At 37.3% G+C, this 20217-nt stretch overlaps 1 protein-coding gene and 1 long non-coding RNA gene across 23 annotated transcripts in view; one reads left to right on the top strand and one right to left on the bottom strand.

Annotated features, from left to right (window-relative positions):
• Nucleotides 1–20217, bottom strand: part of HMCN1 (hemicentin 1) — a 703321-nt gene that overhangs the window by 605590 nt on the left and 77514 nt on the right. For 15 of the 20 annotated variants that reach the window (XM_053209695.1, XM_053209701.1, XM_053209691.1 and 12 more), the window contains one exon: nt 10830–10912. The exons of 2 other annotated variants lie outside the window; for them this stretch is intronic. The gene's annotated coding sequence lies outside the window, so the exon portion shown is untranslated. Of the gene's footprint in view, nt 1–10829; nt 10913–17208; nt 17564–20217 lie in introns of those variants that run through there. 3 more of the 20 variants (XM_053209690.1, XM_053209688.1, XM_053209700.1) reach the window with 1 other exon arrangement.
• Nucleotides 1–20217, top strand: part of LOC113603812 (uncharacterized) — a 45716-nt gene that overhangs the window by 21717 nt on the left and 3782 nt on the right. For all 3 annotated transcript variants that reach the window (XR_003425525.2, XR_008293342.1, XR_008293340.1), the window contains exon 2: nt 8436–8499. This is a non-coding gene — a long non-coding RNA (uncharacterized LOC113603812). The remainder of the gene's footprint in view (nt 1–8435; nt 8500–20217) is intronic.

Here is a 20217-nt window from a genome sequence, read left to right as displayed (position 1 = left end):
AACACCACCCTGTGAAAGGTGCACATGGCAAGGAACTGAGGGAGATCTCCAGCCAACATCAGTGAACAATTGAGGTCCTCAGTCCAACAGCTCACGAGGAGCTAAATCTTGCCAACAATCACATTGCTGAGCTTGGAAGTGGACTGTCCCCTCATCCAGCCTCCAGGTAACTAGATAAGTGCTGCCCTGGTCAACACCCTGTTGCAGCCTGGCTCCAAAAATGTTGGATAATAAATATTTGTTATTTAAGAGGCTAAATTTAGGAGTAATTTGTTATGTAGAACTAGACAGCTAATAACATACAGAAAATGAATTAGCTTTAAAGCATAAATTATAAAGTACATGACTATCAAGTATTTCTACAGCAAACGAAGCACTGTTCGCACAAAGCACTAAATAGTATTTGAGTAAGACTTAGTAACATCAAAGCCTGGATCATTCGATGCAAATTTATCCTGCTATAACATGTGACTTTTTCCCTATGGTAATTTCCCCCCAAATTATCTTTGTTGTCCACAGAAGATTAGGATGGGAATATTAACACAATTATATAGTCTTAAAATGTGTTTTAGAAATCGATTAAATAGAGACATATCTGGCATATACATGCCTTTTGAGCTCCTTACCTGGGTGTTATGAATTCACTATCTACCACATGTTTGATAAGCTTTTGTTACACCTAAATATGTATGAAAAAGTAAATTTGGGAGGCCACTTATCAACACAATTGGTTTCAAAGCCATGAGTTTTAAAAAGGGAAAAGTAGCTGAGTTTTAAGTATTCTCTAAATCAGCATTTCTCTACATGTATTCCATGGAACACTAATCATACAGGTTATTTGGGGGTGGTATATTTTAAAAGGGTTCCATTGTTAAGTTAGTTTGAGAACAGGTGGGTGAATTGAAATTAAAACAGGCTTCTTTTTTTGTGTATGGTATCTCTAGGCCTTTACAAAGTATAAATGTGTAAATGTGACTTTCCAAGATGAAAGTTATGTTATGATGAAAGTTATGTTATGACTTTCCAAGATGAAAGTTTCATCTTTCCAAGATGAAAGCTCGTTTGGATGAAGGAATGATGCTTCTCCATGAGCCTGCACTGGAATCACCGTATGGAAAAACTTGAAAATTAAGAGTTTAATTGATGACCAATATCTGAAATGTTGTTCCAACCTCTCCCCTCAAATGTTGTTAAGGTCCTCTCCAAATCTCCCTCATGGACTGGAAGCTATATTAGGTAAGAAACCAGAGGTCCACATTTAAGCAGGTTTAATATCTCTGACCGTGGTGGGTTTAGCTTCAATCACAGGTGCTACAGGCAACACTATTAATAATTTACCTGCTCTTAAAATAGGGTTCATAAATTATAATAGTAAACCCACACTAAATGTTAGTTATGTGCCAGGCTCTCTTTGGATGTAATATAATTTGGACAGATGAAAAAGTTGACACCCAGGGAGGTTACAGGAACCCCTTTTGTTTGAACACTGCTGCTAATATCCATGCACCATGTAGACATGACGAAGAGGCTACTGTAATATGGACACAACATGCATCGGCTCACCAATTCAATAAAAATTTCATTATGACAGAATGAGCACAAATTAATGTCACAGTCTATTAAAATTCATCTCAATTCAATGCTAAATTTTCCCCTATTGATCATTATTTTGTAACAACAGAAATATATTGGTATAAAATGCTTATGGCAAATTAATATTAATGCAGCAAGAATGCAATCAATGCCGAGATACAAAACATTAATAATCCATTAGGTTTCTCTTATAGTCTTTTGAACCAAATTGGCTATAAAATTCACAATGTTACTTTTAAGCTTTACAATATTAAAGTGAGATTTTTTTTCCTGAAAGCTTCTATAAATCTAGTAAATGTACATTGAACTTGTATATAACACCAACCAGTAAAAGCACTTCTATTTGCCTTTTGCTTTTGTTAATACCTATAAGTCCATGTGTGTTTTACACAAATAAGACTACATGTGTTTTTAGAAATTAAGCATGAATTCATTTTGAAGAGGAAAAGGTCTTAACTTTAAAAAACTATCCCACTCAGGGAATTTTCCTAATTATTAAATTTTTACTGAGATAGAGTAGAGATTACAACTGATGGCAAAAACAGGTCCTATACTCATTGTATAACCTACAAAGGGGTCCAATTTGTATCTCAAAGCTAATAGCCTAGCTTTAAACATACACTCTACCTTGTGAGTAGGTTTAAGAAACCAAACACAGCCGAAACAAACAAAAAAACCCTGGAAGTAGAACTCTGGAGAGAAATAAAAAGAATGGTATGGAACCTGCCCTTTGTAACTGAAGCACAGAGGTAGTGAGAAGAGCTTGGGTTTTTTAGTTAGACTTGTTCAACTTCCATCTCCAGTTGCTTCACCTTCGACTAGTCACTCAACCTTCCTGAGTTATCTCATCTATGAATTGATAGGAGTAATAATACAAGAATTAGAAATAACATACAAGGACTGAACACATGAGAGCACTCCATAAAAGTCCTGAAACTACCAATTAAAAAGAGTAAATGCTAAAACTTATTTTTGAAAACACTCTGTGAAACTATCTTAATAAAAAGAGGAGGATGCCCCAGCAGCTGAGTGAACATACATCCGGAATGTGCTTGATAAGGCACAGTGAAATTTTAGAGATTGTTCTCCCCAGTTGAGGGAAAACCTTTAGCTAATAGGCAGCTAATCCTTAGAGCAGACAATAGGAGAGGTGAGGAGGAGACAACACCAGCTGATGTGGGGACAGGGCTGCATGAACAGGGTGGAGGTGAGGAAAAGAAACCTGGGAGTAGATTCTTATAAATGTGGTTTATCACCACGTCTTGTCTGTGTCTGTCTTCCTCGTTGCTTGGGAGCAACTCTGGAACTGTGTTTGTCTTGTCTTGGTCTCAGTGCCCAGCACAGACATTTAAATATGGAGTTCAATAAGTGCCAGGGGAGGGGAAGAAAAGAATGAAGAGGTGAAGAAAAGGAACCAGAGAGAAGGAAAATGAGAAGAAAGGAGGAAGGAGAGGACAAGAAAGTGGTTACTCTCAAAAAAGAATCAGAAATTTATATTCTGTAAAATTTGCTCCTTTGTAAGTTTTTGTGTTTCTTCTTTTACTTAATTAATATCCATTCTTTGGTTCACCTGAATGAAAACTAAGAAAGCTCTGCACAGTTGGGAGTAGAATTATTGGTGATGGTGTCAGAACAGAGGCTCCAGAGAGATGGAGTTGGGTCATGAGATGGGGAGCCAGACAGCCAGTGTGCCCCTGTGATGGTTCATCCTTTCCTCTAACCCAAATTGACCAATTGAATTACAACCTGCTACCATCAGGGCAAGACCAAATCTTACCCATTTCTCCATGTAGTCAATCCTCTGAAAGACTTGTCTGAGCTTCAGCCTTTTTATGCTTTACCTAATGATTTCTGAGATCCTGAATTCTATCCTTGCAATTCCATTTAACACATAGCTGTAAAACCTTTTGCTGCCATATTCCCTGCTTCAGAACCTTCCTTAAATCCTTTGTCCTGGCTTCCTTACCTGCCACATAAACTTTAAATTGAGTCCATTAGTTTTGATCATAGTGCTAAAGAGGCTAAGGGCAAAAGTTAAACACCAGAAAAAGCTTATACATTCCTGGACTCACAAACATCAGAGCAGGAAAAGAACCTTAACAATGACTTAGTACAACCCTCTTATTTTACAGATGAGATCATTAAGGTTCCAAAAGATCAAGTTTGCATAGAAAAAAAGAAAAATCTCTACATGGCCACAGAATGACCTTTAATCTTCGGCAATCATCTTGAAAATTCTTGGGTTTTCTTTCCAAAAGTCAGGGAAGAATGTGGATTACATCACATAATTATCACCCTCCTGCAGGCGGCCAGGAAACCTCAAAGCCCTTTTAGGTTCTCTTCCTGTAATTACCAGTACCTTCCTCACTGCATTATTTGTCCTAATCCTTAACCCCGACTTGCATTTCTTTATTTTGTCAGCTATGGAGGAGAAAAGCCATGAAAAGATCTTAATAGCAGGGAGAGTACAGCAGTGAGATCCAAGGACCCTAGAGACAGATGAAGCTCAAGCCCCAACTAGCACTCTCACTTGGGGCAAATTTCTTAACCTCTCTAAGCCTAAATTTTGTAGTGAGAAAAATAGGGTGACACTAGGTCCTACCTTATACAGTTTTTGTGAGGGTTCAATGAGCAACTCTGAACCAGTCTTCCCCTATCATGATTTAGGCCCTTGTATGTAACATGCGTACAAGCCTAGACCCTTCCCCTTCTCATAGGGATGTCCTTCCTGGGTGGGAGAAATCTGGTCTCCCCTGACTGATGACTTCAGATGGAACTACCTCAGCCCAGAGGTCAGAGATGTTCTAACATTATTGAACCCCAAAAGGGAAGAGTGAAGATTTCATCTTTTTATTCTTAAAAGTTTCATGGCATCTTGTGGAAATATGCTTTCACTCTCCAACCAGCAACCATTGTATACCAAGAACAGTATTGGTATTGTTCGGCCAAATAAAATCCTATTCCACTGCCATAATATATCTGTATTTCATGTATTTTCTTCATCTTTATACTGTATCTTATAACATGAATCATAAATACTTGACTCTATTGTCTATTCATCTGTTTTTCTTTTTGTTGATTGCAGTGTAAGCATTTCCATCTTGCTCCATAAACAGGTATGGTTTTACCATAAAAATATTCATATCTCTGAGAAGAGTCAACAAGTGGTTCTTCTCAGAAAAAGATCTGGTCCATGGTGACCATATATCTCTAACACCAGAAACATACTTTTAAATAGCAGTTAATCTTGTAAAATATTCCAACATTTCTTCTCATTGGGTAACTCCATCAAAATGATAATATTATTTCTTATGTTACTGTAACATCCTGAGCATTTTTGCAAGTGTTTCTTTACTTATTCCTCATAATCTTAAGAGGTCAGTATTATTATGTCCATTTTTCAAATAAGATAATTGAGGTGCAATGGGGATAAACTTCTCTATATACCTCCATCTAACATCTATCTACACGTAATGGAATATTATTCAGCCATGAGAAAGAAGGAAATCCTACCATTTGCAACAACATGGATGGATCCAGAGGATGTTATGCTTAGATAAATCAGAGAAAGACAAATACTCTATGATATATCACTTATATATGGAATTTAAACAAGCTGAACTCATAAAAATCAAAGAGTAGAATGGTAGTTGCCAGATGCTGGGGGTGGGGGGGTGGGAGAAGAGACGTGTAAGTGTACAAACTTGCAATTAGTAGATAAATGAGTTCTAGAGATCTAATACACAGTATACGGAATATAGACATTATTGTATTATAATCATCAAACTTGCTAAGAGACTAGATTCTATCCACACTAGAAAAAAACCCCATCTGGCATTTAGTCAGAAGCTATTGAGTTCCTTTGGGGAACTCTGGGCTCAGGATCCTCTGCACCTGGAGAGTATGAGTAGTAATAACAGGCAGCTGGATGTGGAAAGAATTCCCCCCCCAGATTCCACCTGGGCACTGCTCTTCCCTTGCTCCTATGTGCAGCACCAGACTTCCCCTGGGCTGCAGCCCAGCATCATCCCTGGCTCCTGTTTCTTGCCTTTGCTTTCTTTGATGAGGCTTAATGCTCAAGTCTGTGCCCACCCTTTGGTTCTGTGAGCATGTCTTTTATTTTGAGCCAGCTCCATCCCTGATGGAGCTCTACCCTGTCCCCTCCCTAGCACCCAACCCTCCCCAGCCCACCCACCTCTCACCAAACCCACATCCCACTTATTCCTTCCCCAGGCCTTGAGTTCATGCCTGCCCACATCTAACGTGAGGTCCTTGTTCCTGTCCAGTCATCCATGCAGGCTCAGCAACCCACCTCATTATGTGACACCAGAAAGTCACCAACTCCCGAGCTGAGGTCCCAGTAGAACTAAGAAACCATTCCTCTTTCAAAATACTTCTTTCAAAAATATGTAAGGAAGTCCCAACAGCCTTGACCAGAGCCAAAGAGAATTTGCATCTCAATAGCAAGCTCTCTAAACGCCTATTCTCTATCCCACAATGTACACACGCCCAGGGCCCAATGAAAGGAAGTACTTTCTTTGGAAACCTAGAACATGCATCCCAATCTCAACCACTAATCCTAGAAGCCATAGTGACTTCAAAATTTTAATTGTACACATTCACAATGAATAGAAAGGCTGTGACAGTTATATTTAACTGTCAAATATGTTGTTTTTCTCTTACTGACAAGTATTGAAGACTGAGCTACCAATACTTGATTAAATTTATCCCATAATCAAAACTGGTTTACAAAAACCTAGTTTTATTGGAGCTAAGGCATAAGTTTAGAAAACAAAGAGTGTGGTTTGTCTTGCAATAGCAAAGAATACCAGGAAAGTTTGCAGATTTTTCCCTTCATTATGAAATTAATAGAGATTCATAAAAATTTGAAAAAAGAATGCCATTTCTAAAAGTATCCCGTCACCATAATACATCAGTATTTCATATATTTACATCATTTTTATGCAATAGTTCTGTTTCTTACAACATAAATCATAAGTAATTGATTTGTTATATATTCAAATGTGACTTTCTATTATAATGAAAACATTTTTATAATGCTACAGTCTTATAATTATTATTTTAATGGTTGCATAATATCCCACAGACCGACCAAACTGGTTTACCTACCATTCAGGTAATAAATTGGATATATGGGCTGTTCCTAATTCTTTCCTGTTTTTTAATTAATACTGTTAGCATAAAATAATAGAAAATACTTATGTATTGGTCTCTGCCCCCAGTTCCTGGAACAGAACTCTTAAAACCCTTGTAAAGGTCCAAGTGATAAGAGCACTAGAAGAATCTTGGTATTTTAATAGTTGGTTTTTTGACCCTTCTTGACACAGAGCTCCTAAATCCCTTGGAATTTCCTGGTGATAAGAGCATCTTCTGTTCTAATGAGATGACTTTTGGTAGTCTCCTGGAGAGCTTCAAGATGGAGGCTGGTCACTAGAAAGACCAAGCCATGATTAGAAGCTTGGAACTTTTAGTCCCACACCCTCTCCAAATAATAGGAGAGGGGCTGGAGATTGAGTTAATGATCATCGCACCTGCATGATGAAGCTTCCATAAAAATCCCAAAAGTATGGGTTTGGAGAGCTTCTAAGTTGGTGAACACATGTACATGCCAGGAGGGTAATGTAAGTCAACTCCATGGGGACAGAGCTCTTCATCTTGGGACCCATTGAAACCTTGTCCTATATATGTTTTCATCTGGTTCTCTATCCATACCCAGGGTTGTTAAGAACCGCGATTTGTAAATACTTGGTCAGGAACACAGGGGACAACCTGGAGCTTGTGATTCACATCTGAAGTGGAGGCAGTCTTGTGGCACTGAGCGCTTGTCGAATTTGACACTAACTCCAGGTAAACAGTGTCAGAATTGAATTGAGTCATAGGACATCCAGCTGGTCTAACACAGAATTGCTTGATGTGCGGAAAACCCACAGATCTGGTATCAGAATTGAAGTGTTGTGAGTGCAGTAATAATAGTGTGGGCATAAAGGAGAAACACAGGAGGGTTTTTACCAATTCAGCCAATAATACTTTCACTCCATTTTTATGAATTTAGAATGTTGTCATAGGCTGAGGTTACAAAAATAAATTAATGATAAAGAGTATACAAAAGGGTATAAATATTGATCTATATGCTAAATTTCTTTCAAAATAGCTATTTTTTATAAAAAGTCTTGATTTTAATCAATTCTTATAAAAATTAAACTTTGCCATTTTAAAATTATTTTTATTCAATCAATTTATTTTTAATTTTAACTTGGCTTTCTTTGACTTGCACAGAGAATGAAAAAAAAATCCATATCTTTATATATTTTTCTACAAAGTTCTCTGAGCTCCATGGGGACAGAAACTGTATCTTTCAGTTCTTAGTATTCCTCATAGAAAATAGCAGAAAGGGAACAGAATTTGGAGCCTTACAGGCCTGGGTCCAAGTACCTATTTGGCTACTTATTTGATACGTGACCTTGGGCAACTTATCCTCTCAGAGCCTCAGTTTTCTCTACTGTGAAACAGAATAATCAGATCTAATTCATGCGGACTCAATGTAAAATGACTGGCATATCCCAAGAACCTAGTAAATATTAATTCTTATCCCACATGTTATATATAAGAAGCACAATTCCTTTTGTAGCATAAGCAAGCTCATGCCTCTTCTCGTTTGATGATTGAGTTCTTAGTCTTATCAAGTTGGGTACATTTTACAATATTTACTGAATATATTTTTATTTTCTACTATTTTAGGGGGTGTGGTTACTTTGATCCACAAATTTTTGAATTCTGTTTTATGAGGTCAAATATATATTTTTTGTTGTTTCTTCTGTTAGGGTGGAGACATTTGATGCAAAAAATGTGTGAGGCAAAGTCACCATAAGAGGAAAACACATAAAGGTATGTATCTAATTATACATTAGTTGCACCTCACAAGGATATTGCCATTGTTGGAAATCTTTTTGAAAAGTTTTTAACAGAATTTCTGCCAAGTACTACCTTTATATAGACACACACATGGCTTTTGGAATATAATACTAGAGGCTCAGATGGGTATCAATATGAAGAAATCCAACTTGATTTTAAAAAAATTCATTACAAAATGAGAAAACTTTTCTTATGTGATTCATAAAACAGCTCCTGGAAGCAATTCTAAATACAAGATGCAACTATAAAATTATTTTGACAGATTACAGGCTGATAATATAATCATCCAATAGGACAACTTTGAAAAGCACTATATATAAATTCTAGATGTTCGCTATGAAAAGCAAGTGGTGTTTTTACTTTATATTCAGTCACAACTTGTAAGTCTTAAAGCAATAAACCTAGTGTCAAATGAATACCTTTTATAAAACTCAAGAAAAAGATGACCTTCTTTTGCATTGGAGATTTCTATCAGTACATCAATTAAAATTTCTAAAGTATCTATTAGTACTTCTTATACCATCTGGGATATACTTCAAGGGATAAAAGATACATATTTCCCCCAAAAGCTAATTGTGTCAGTTAACCATCAAAGAACTAATCACAAAACATATAATAGGCATAACTACACACTTATATCCAAAGAACTTCCCCTACAGGTATAAAATAGAGGCTATATGATATAGCATTAGTATCTGTAAAAAAGACCAAGATAAAGGTAAAAAAAAAAAAAAAGACCAAGAAAATAGCAAAGAATTTCAGCTGACAATATGCTTTGTATGAATTAACGATGTGGCCACCAAAAAAAACAACAAAACGAACAAACAAAAAAACACCCAAAACCCAAATAAGCCCATATTAGTCTATGTTCCTAGGAGTACAGTATCACAAGCCAGGAATTGATAATCACTTCACTGTAGCTTGTCAGACCCTAAACTACGGCTTTCGATTCTGTGCAGAGCTCATTAAAGAGAATTATAAACAAATGGGATTGTGTTCTGCAGTGTGCAAAAAAGACAGTTTGAGGGACTCAAAACTCATGCCACTTGGAGCCTGGATAAGAAGAGCTGGGAGAGGCAAACGATGGTAATTTTGAGATATTTTAGCCCATCATGTGGATAGGAGATTTGACTTCTTCCCTATGGTTCTAGGAAGCTAAATATAAACCAATGGTTACGAGATCAGACCAATATAGGTCAAAGTTTTCCGAAGTTGACGGGTCTGCTTTCTGAGGTTATGAGTGCCCTACCATGTAGAACTATTCAAGCACAGACAACAGGCATTTAAACACTAAGATCACTACTATTAAGCTAACTTCTCCTTCAAGTGGCTAATGCTGATTAAAACCAGTGGTTCTCAAACAGTGTGCATCAGTATCCCCTGGGTGGCTTCTGAATCTGGAAGCACAGATTCTAGACCTGCCCTCACAGTTTATGACTCAGGAGATCTAGAGAGAGACTTGAGAATTTGCATTTTGTAACAAGTTCCCACTTGATACTACTGGTCCAGAGAACCACTTTGAGAACCACTGGATTAAACAAAACACTTGGGAGGGATGCCTTAGCAATTCTAACCTGGGCGAAGGTGACTTTTGGGCGAGGTGACTTTTCCTTCAGTCCTGCAGCAGTTATAACACATTCAACAGAAGACTGTGTGATATGAATTATAAGGCCTATAGTAAAGGAATATAAGCAAGTACACTGAGGAGGGAAGGAATTAAACCAAAGCTTGAAGGGAAAGTAGAGCAAAATAGGTGAAAAAGAGGAGGAAGCACAAACTGATCAAATGTAACAGGGTTGAAGTTACATTTTTTAATATTAACTGATTGTTTTTCCAGAAATGTTGCATCCCCATTCTCCACAACCCACCCCCACCCCTGCTTCACCATTTCCTTCAGGCAGTCAGCCCGCTGGTATGCATGCCTTGCCTTGGGAAAGGTATGTAGCAAGAGAAAGAAAAAAGTCTCTTGTTTTTTGACTTTCACAAGTTTAGGCTCTTAATAGAAGGGGAAGGAGTCATGCCATGGAGAAAAGGACTAGGGTGAGTGAAAGCAAACTGTCTCCATTCTGGAGCTAGAGAATTATCTTCCAGCCTTGGGGGAAAGAGACAGGTGAGGACAGAGTGGAGAGAAGATTCCAAGGCATTATGGGCTTTTCACTTGATGCCTTGGCTCACCTTACACCTCTAGGGCCTGGATACAGGGAAATGCTGTTTTTACTGAGATTGAGTTTCCATAACCCCTCAGAATCATGGCTTGAAACAGAAGTGGAACTATTAGAAAAATAGTCACATGAATTGCATACCTCATGGTCTGAGATGTACCTGCTACAGGAATATAACGTGCTCTTGGAATGAAGAGGAGGCTGGCCTGGCTGGGAAGAATAATCTGAGAAGAGAATGAGAAATTAGGGCGGGTAAACAAGATGAGAACAGAATATGACGGACTTTGATGCTTAGGTTTTAAGCTCCTGTGCTTAAAGCCAAAGCTATCTGGCCTGTAGGATCACCCTGAAGCCTGCCCAGATTTCTAGTACCCATTTCTCAACCTGTCTTTCCACAACTTAAGGACAAGCTAGCACTTTTAGCATACTTCACTAGGACACTAACAAATCCTTGACCCTTTGCTGAAATGTAAACTGAGAGGTCTCATCTCTTTACCATCCAAGAACTTGCCCTTCATTTCACACCTGGTAATACTTACCTGATGTGTTATAGAATTATTTTAGTCAACTATTACCTATCCATAGTACAAAAGTTAGTTATAAATTAGCCTCTATATTTTTAAGTGGCTGATGCTCTTTTGGTTGATGTCAGATGAATTTTAAGTATTGGTGATCTTATTGGTTGGAAATAAATGAGTCTCATCTTCAAACAAAACATGCATTGTTTTTATATCCTCAAGGGAGTTCTCCCAATATCATTAGCTGGGTTTGGGTAAACCCAAAGATTTATCTGGATATCGTCTGAAAAAAATTCCTATGGTCATTAGTTTGTTAAACTTAATTTTCCAAAATCTACATACAAATGCCAGTACTTGACTAAAAAAAAAAAAAAATCAATCTGATTTAAAAAGGGGCAAAGGACCTGAATAGACATTCCTCCAAAAAAGATACAAATTGGGAATGCAAGCTGGTGCAGCCACTCTGGAAAACAGTATGGAGGTTCCTCAAAAAACTAAAAATAAAACTACCCTACGACCCAGCAATTGCACTACTAGGCATTTATCCAAGGGATATTGGTGTGCTGTTTCAAAGGGACACATGCACCCCCATGTTTATAGAAGCACTATCAACAATAGCCAAACTATGGAAAGAGCCCAAATGTCCATCGATGGATGAATGGATAAAGAAGATGTGGTATATATATACAATGGAGTATTACTCAGCAATCAAATAGAATGAAATCTTGCCATGTGCAACTATGTGGATGCTAACAGGAGGTTATTATGCTAAGTGAAATTAGTCAGAGAAAGACAAAAATCATATTTCACTCATATGAGGACTTTATGAGACAAAACAGATGAACATAAGGGAAGGGAAACAAAAATAATATAAAACCAGGGAGGGGAACAAAACAGAAGAGACTCATAAATACGGAGAACAAACAGAGTTACAGGAGGGGTTGTGGGAGGGGGGATGGGCTAAATGGGTAAGGGGCACTAAGGAATCTACTCCTGAAATCATTGTTGCACTATATACTAACTAATTTGGATGTAAATTTTAAAAAATAAAAAATAAAACAAGTTAAAATTTTAAAAAGCTAAATAAAAAAAAAGAGATACAAATGGCCACTAAGCAGGTGGAAAGATGTTCAACATCATTAATCATTAGGGAAATGCTTTGGATGTCAAAAACAAAACAAAACAAAACCAAAAACAGAGAAAAAACAACAACAAACAGGAAATAACAAGTATTGACAAGGACATAGAGAAACTGGAATCTGTGTGTGCCCTTAATGGGAATGCAAACTAGTGCAGCCACTATAGAAAACAGTGTAGCGGTTTCTCAAAAAATTAAAAACAGAATTACCATATAATCCAGCAATTCCACTTGCAGGTTACCCAAAATAATTAAAGTCAGGAAATTGGTATTTGTATACCCATATGGCAGCATTATTCGAAAGAGCCAAAAGGTGGAAGCAACTCCTAACCATCAACAAATGAATAGATAAGCAAAATATGACATATGCATACAATGGAATATTTTCAGCTTTAAAAAGTAGGGAAGTTCTGACACATGCTACTTCATGGATGGACCTTGAGGAAATTATGCTAAGTGAAATAAGCCAGTCACAAAAACACAAATACTGTCTGTGTGAGTTCACTTATATGAGGTATCTCGAGTAGTCAAATTCATGGAGACAGAAAATCATTCGTTGCCAGGGGATGGAGAGAAGCTGAAAAGAGATCTGGAGATGGATGGTGGTGACTTTGCACAACAAAGTGTAAGTATTTTTTGTCACTGATCTGTAACCTAAAAAATAGTTAAGATGTTAAAATACACACATACTGCAGACGGCAATTGTTTTATTAGTGAGAATGGTTATGCTTGTAATACTGACAACTGGGTTGCATTTTGAATGGCGGGTTAGTTTCTTTGCTCATTTTTAACATTGGAATCGTCATTTGGGTATTAATTTTCAAATGTATGTATGTAACAAAGATAAAATCCATTATCATATTTTTTTAAAAAAGCAATTGCTTAATTTAGACACTGATGTAGGCAGAAAGATTACTTAAGAATTGCAGACACTTACCAAAGATTGCTTCCCCAAATGTTAAATAGATTTTACCACAAGTTCAAACTTACAATGTTCTTCAGTTTAAAAATCAAAGATCTAGATTATCTTCTTGCCTCTGGATTTAATTTGGCATGCTTTATAACATACTGGCTGATCTCAAAAGTGTTACTGTTTATATCTCTCGTAGCAGAATGAGAAAAATACTAACAGATCAGATATACATAGATTTATAACAATGGGCTTGCCTTATAGGACATTAGGTGAGGTGACTTCCATCTCATTACTCTGATCCTAAAACTAGTATCCACTTTGAAAAATCCACTTTATCTTTTGTCTTCCCCTCTGTGCATGAAACATTTATTTATTTGGTTTCCTGAAAGTTAAGAACATTATTCTGAGAATTGGCACTTGCTGCCGAAAGTCATTCATTTACCAACTGCAAAGAGAGAAGCTCAGGAAGAAGGCAAGAGGAAGAAACAAAGGAAGGAAAGCTTAACAAAAGAGTTAAACACAATTTTCAAGATAAACTGAGAAAATTCATTTCTAAACTTCTGGCTTTGGTTCTGCAGGGTTTTCTAAAAAAATTTAATGTTTATTTTTGAGAGAGAGACAGACAGAGATGGAGACAGAGACAGTGTGAGCAGGGGATGGGCAGAGAGAGAGGGAGACACAGAATCTGAAGCAGGCTCTAGGCTCTGAGCTGTCAGCACAGACCTCAACACAGGGCTCAAACCCATGAACCAAGGAGATCAAGACCAAGCTGAAGTCAGAGGCTTAACTGACTGAGCCACCCAGGCGCCCCCAGTTTTGCAGTTTTAAAGTCTTTAAAACACTTATGCAGGAGCTAGAAGTTAGATTCAGTGCATTAAGAGGGTAAAGAGAAAGGCAAGAGAAGTTGGCAAAGAAAATGTAAAGCTTAAACAAACAGCGGCCCTTCCATGTTCCTGAAATAAATAAAACACAAGCCAACCCAGAATCTTGACCAGGCACATTGAGCCAAGGCAAGCATCAAAGCATACTCAGTGTCCTATACTTTCTGTGTACCTCTGATGAGGCCAGAGCACAGTGCTCTCCCCAAAATGATCTTAGATTCATAGCAGCAACACATGGAACCTTCCGTCAACAGAGCCATGAAAATAGCATTGGCCTTCATGTCCACTGGCCATGTCCTCAAAAAAAATCAACGAGAACTAAAAGCAAACAAGCACTGTGCCAAAAAAATTAAGTAACAGACTTTTGACACACTTCATGACTTTACACATTTGACATATTTTTAAGAAAGAAATCTATGCTTATTCATGAAAAATTGGTTCTTAACAATAAGAGATAAATTAAAAAAAAAAACCTGGTGTATTCATTTCACACAATATTTACAATATTTAAAAGACATAATGACGTAGGAAGTTTTTAATATAATGTCAAAGACTGTACAAACTGATGAAAAATATTAAATTACGTATTTTTCAAAAGATAAAATGACTATGAAATAAAGAAACACTTGTTAAAGATTTTTATTCAATTTGTTATCAATCATTAAATGAGGGAAGCAGGCAAATGTCTCAACCAATTCAAAGAAGACATTAAGGAGCCACAAATTTACATGGAATAAATGAATACTGAAATAAATTACAAATGGACACAAGACTGGCTTTTTCCTGGTGATGGGCGTCTGGGGTGGGTATCTTTCCAGCGTGCACAGGTCATTTGCAAGTCTATAGACAAGGATTATTTGCATAATTAATTTGTCCATTATCCACAAAGTACAGAGTGGAAAAACAGCCCTAATCAAAGACAAAAGCTCATTTCCCTAAAGTAGTATTTCTCAGGTTTTTTTTATTACTTTCCAAAGCAGACTTTTCAGACATTTTTACCTCATCCTCTCCCTACTACCAAACTAAATATCAAAGAATAAGATTTTGTTGAGTAAAACTGAACTTTTGAAAGCCACAAACCATTCTAATAACTAGGAATTTTTTCCATCCATAAAGAACCAATTTTTGCCTTGTTGGGGCAATTGAGAGCCCTTGCCTTATAGGACAGACAATCCCCAGAGGTCCAGTATTCCTGAAAGGATATCTAGCAATCTCTTTGGGATGCCATTTTGTAAAACCACTATATGAAATATAGCTGCTACATGTATATATTATTATACACATACATTATCATACATATTATATTTTAATTAAAAAAAATTTTTTTTCAACGTTTTTATTTATTTTTGGGACAGAGAGAGACAGAGCATGAACGGGGGAGGGGCAGAGAGAGAGGGAGACACAGAATCAGAAACAGGCTCCAGGCTCTGAGCCATCAGCCCAGAGCCTGACACGGGGCTCGAACTCACGGACCGCGAGATCGTGACCTGGCTGAAGTCGGACGCTTAACCGACTGCGCCACCCAGGCGCCCCCATACATATTATGTATATATGAGCTTAAACAATAGTTTGTACAGGGGTCAGCAAACTATAGCCTATAGGCCAAATCTAACCTGCCTATTTTTATAAGTAAAGTTTTATTGGAACACAGGCACATGCATCATTTACAGATTGTCTTGTCTTCTTTGACTATGACTACTTTCACTCCACAAATGCAGAATCCAGTGGTTACGACACAGACTGTAAGGCCAGAAGGACCTCAAATATTTACTATTTGTCTGTTTACAGAAAAAGTTGGCCACCTCTGGTTTAATGCTAAGCTGCTTATAGTAATTATCTCTGGTTAACAGGATAATGAACTATTTTTTCTTTAAAAAATAATCTATATTTCCTAGAAAGGTTTTACTTGCTGGTGGAACAAAAACTTCTAAAAATTATTTATTACACATAGATTGTGTACAAAGCACTTCAGGAATGAAAAAATAAGACATGGTTCCTGCCTTTTAAAAAGCTTCTAATCTAACATTGCTGAGGTAAATCGGTTGTGTCTGCTGTCAGAGGGCTGTTGTATATAGTTACTGAAATCGGCTAAAAACAGAAGTAGACAGGGACAGCTAGAGGGGGAAAAGGTATTATTAGTAAACATGAACTGGGTCAATGTAAATTTTAGGTTAAATTTTGGCCTTTGAAGACTTAAATATTAAGGGAAAAGCGTATTTAATAGTTCATCATGATGGAAGTATTTACTTCAAACGGTTGTAAGAATAAAGGAGGAAATGTGCTTGCTATAAACATTATCTTTCCATGCAAACTTTATACTCACTGAGGTCGTAAAATTTAAAGTTATTCTAAAAGCCACCGTGAGAATATATACAGTATTTCAGGACTTAAGCTGCCGTGATTCACATAAATCTCTAAACTATTCCTATCCAGGTTTCAAGATATTGTAACTTAACAGAGCAAGTCAAGTGAATATGTGGTATTCCATTCAGTTCATCCTTTCCAGCTCCCAGGAACTTCCTTCTCCAAGGACCTTATCCTTGAAAGTTCTTTCTAAAACCTGAATGTTAACATTGTAGTTCCCTCAGAGGCTGTTTGTCATAATATAGGACTCTTGGGTACCTACAACCAGACCCAGGCAAACGATCTGCACACTGCTCAATTCCAAGTATTGGAGACTAGGGGCCCCCCAATCCCATATATTTACTGAATAAGACCTTTACCTATTTGTAGGATAAACAGGTAACTTAATGAGTCTCTTAGAAGATTCAAAATGAAATTTTCTGTTCAAAATTTTCCAAGAAGTAACTCTATAGTTACTAACATTAGTAACTATATAGTCATGTAACTGTAGTTACTAACATTAGTAACTCAATAGTCATGTAAACACCTAACATCAGCCTTTCCCAATCATGTTATCATAGCATTATTGCATTCCAATCCATCATGAGGTGTGTCTCCAGTAATCTGTCACTAATAAAGGTTAAAGTACTAAAGCTTGCAAATTATTTACTTTTTTCAGAAATTAAAACTGATCGAAGGTTATCTCTATAATAACCATCCCACTCACCTGCCTTTCAATATGTTGAAGAAAGAAGACATTAAGGCCAGCAACGTGGACACTCCCATAGGAGGTATTCGGCTTGTGAACAACATCTGCCATTTATCTGTACCATGCTGTAAAAATGGGCTTTAAACTTGTAGACAAAGGGAGAGAATCAATGGGGAAAGAGAAAAAAGGAGGAGGAGAATATAGAGGGGGATTGAGGGCAGTGGGAAGGATGGGAAGAAAAACAACAACTTGAGGAATGAGAAAGGAGGAGGGCCCCCAGGACAAAAGAATGATCAGGAAACCAAGGGAGCAAAGTCTCAAAAAGGGGGTGTGGTGGGCAGTGTCAATTGCTGCTGAGAAATTAAGTAACACGAGTGATGTGAGGCAATTCAATGTCCCTGGAGACCTGAGTAGGGGCAGAAAGCTGACATTAGAACCTGAACTGAAGAGTTAAAAGAGAGGAAACAGAGCATCTATAGACTCTTCCTTACTGAAGCCTGGCCTTGCAGGGAAAGAGCAAGATAGGATGATGGTAGCTAGAGAGAACACTGAACAGAGGCAGACGTTTTTAAGGATTGGAGAGACCTGAGCATGTGTATAGGCTCCAAACAATAAACAGGGATAAGTTGAAAATATCATGTAGAGAAGAAATAATTACTAGAACAAGGTTCTATTCCCAGAAAGGACAGAATGAGATAGGATCATGAACAAGGATTGGTCTTGAACAGACAAAGGCACACTTTTCCCTCCTAAACTGAAAGTCAGGAGGTCGCAGTGAGTTCATTTAGAGGTCAACTTTTTGTGAAACAAAAAGCTAAGGCTCACAGCCTCCAGATCTGCTTTCTCAGTACAGGAAGGACACAGTCATCAGGAGAGAGGGAAGGGGCCAGGGTGGAACCTGGATAGCAGTAGTAGGAAGTAGATGAGGGGGATGAACAGAAACAGGTAAAATTACTGCTGGGGAGGCAGGGGTGGGCTCCCGAGTCCCCTGATTGACAGGAGAGAACCAGAAAGAAAAAAGAATCACAAGCACAATCCTAGGGAATGTACACATTTTCCAGAAGAAAGGGAGGAGGCCCCAGCAAAGACATCTGAGAGATAGTGGACAGAGTAGTGGGAGGAAAACTACATTGCTGTAGAAGCCATGGTAAGGAGCACTTAAAAGAAAGACCAAACAGGAAAAGATGAAGTTGATCAATGGAATCCAAAACTACAAACAGCTTTGGATGATAAATAAAAAAAAAAGAGCCATGGGGTGCCTGGCTGGCTCAGTCCAACTGGTTGGTTAAGCATCTGACTCCTGGTTTTGGCTCAGGTCATGATCCCACAGTTAGTGATATTGAGCCCTGAGTTGGGCTCTGTGCTGACAGCATGGCGCCTGCTTGGGATTCTCTCTCTCCCTCTCAAAATAAATAACCATTTTAAAAAAAAGAAAATCCACTAGATTTGGCAACAAGAAACTCACTAATAGCAGAGAGCTTTTCTATAATGGTAAAGATTAAATGTGATTTCATGGAGTAGTAGTAAAGACTTGAAGGCAGCTGTAGGAACACTTTTACCTTTCAAGAATTTTAGAAATTAATAAAGTGTGAGATTAATAAAGTTTGAGGAGAAGGTGGTGTTTGGGGTATTTTTTTATATGAGAGAAAACTGAACATATATGTATGCCTGGATGTGTATATGTTTGTGTGTGTGTGTGTGTGTTCTGGGTACTACTGTAACTCAACAACTCCACTACTTAATAGGATCATTACAGGAATTAAATGAAAGCATGTTATGAACTGAAAAGTACCATAGTAATATTAGGTGTTTTCTCATTATACACAAATTCTGATTTTTTTAAATGTAAGACACATCCTTATGTTTCTGGCCATTGAAAATTCCATTCATGTTTTATATGAGTGTAGTCATGAATCAATGAACTTTATCTTCAGGGCTCTCTCCTTGTAGCTCCTAGAATTCTTGACAGCTCTGTAACGTGAAATCTCCAGACAAACTGAAACCAACAGTTGCCATCTTAGAAGTTGAAAGGACAAAAATGGAAAACTATGTTAAACTGATTTCTGTGGTTCTCATACACCTGCAGGTTATAGGGACAAAATACTTACTCTGGGGATTAGCTTGAGTTGTCTTTCTACTTTGGGATCTGTTGTTAATTTAGTGAAACACATATTTCTGCCAGGCAAGACCCAGGTAAGGCTTAGGTCAAGTTATAAACCAAGCCTTTTATCATATCTGACAGCAGGAAAAACCATGTCTGAAAAATGTCATCATCAGAAAAAAAATTGTATGTTTTGCTTTGGGGTCTTTGGCTTGAGGTCTGCCTCCTATTTTAAAACCACTAAGGAGCCAAAAAGTTTGTCACTAAAGGCTAGTAATTAAATTGTGTGTGGGAAAAAATAAATAAAATCCAGTAATGAGATTACATTACACTGTATGATTTTGTCTGAATATTTTTGTGAGAGCGGATTCTCAAACCCTTGATATGAAATCAGTGGGCCTTTGGAACAGAACAATCTTCCTATTTTGCTGCTGTTTTATATATTTGAGAGCAAGTAATTGAACCTATATTTCCTCATGTATAAAATGTAAATAATAAGAATTATCTTATAAATCTGAACATTCACACCCTTGTTGGACACAGTAGGCAATGAACATTTTATCCCCGTCTGCATGGAGTTTGGGAAATTCAAAAGGCAGTATTACTAGGATAGCACTGAACAACTTTGGCACTCAGACTTTAGCTATGGATTTGAAACAGAGAATCTGTGTAAAATCTAATTACAACCCAGGCCATGAAAAGATAAGATGGGACTTACAACAGACTCAATGTTAATCACATTAAGGAAAATGGGGACAAAATGGAAGTTGAAAGATGTGAATGTTACTTTAATACATATTATCACTCTGAAAATACTTTGTGTTTTATAAATTTTGGAAGGGTTTTTCTAAATATTTTTAAATTAATTTAAATAGTTCATGTCTCTTTACACCTTTTAGTACAAATCAACATATAGCTTATTAAGT

This window comes from Acinonyx jubatus, chromosome E4, assembly GCF_027475565.1.
Source record: "Acinonyx jubatus isolate Ajub_Pintada_27869175 chromosome E4, VMU_Ajub_asm_v1.0, whole genome shotgun sequence".
NCBI classification, from domain to species: domain Eukaryota; kingdom Metazoa; phylum Chordata; class Mammalia; order Carnivora; family Felidae; genus Acinonyx; species Acinonyx jubatus.
This window is presented reverse-complemented; position numbering and strand designations above follow the sequence as displayed.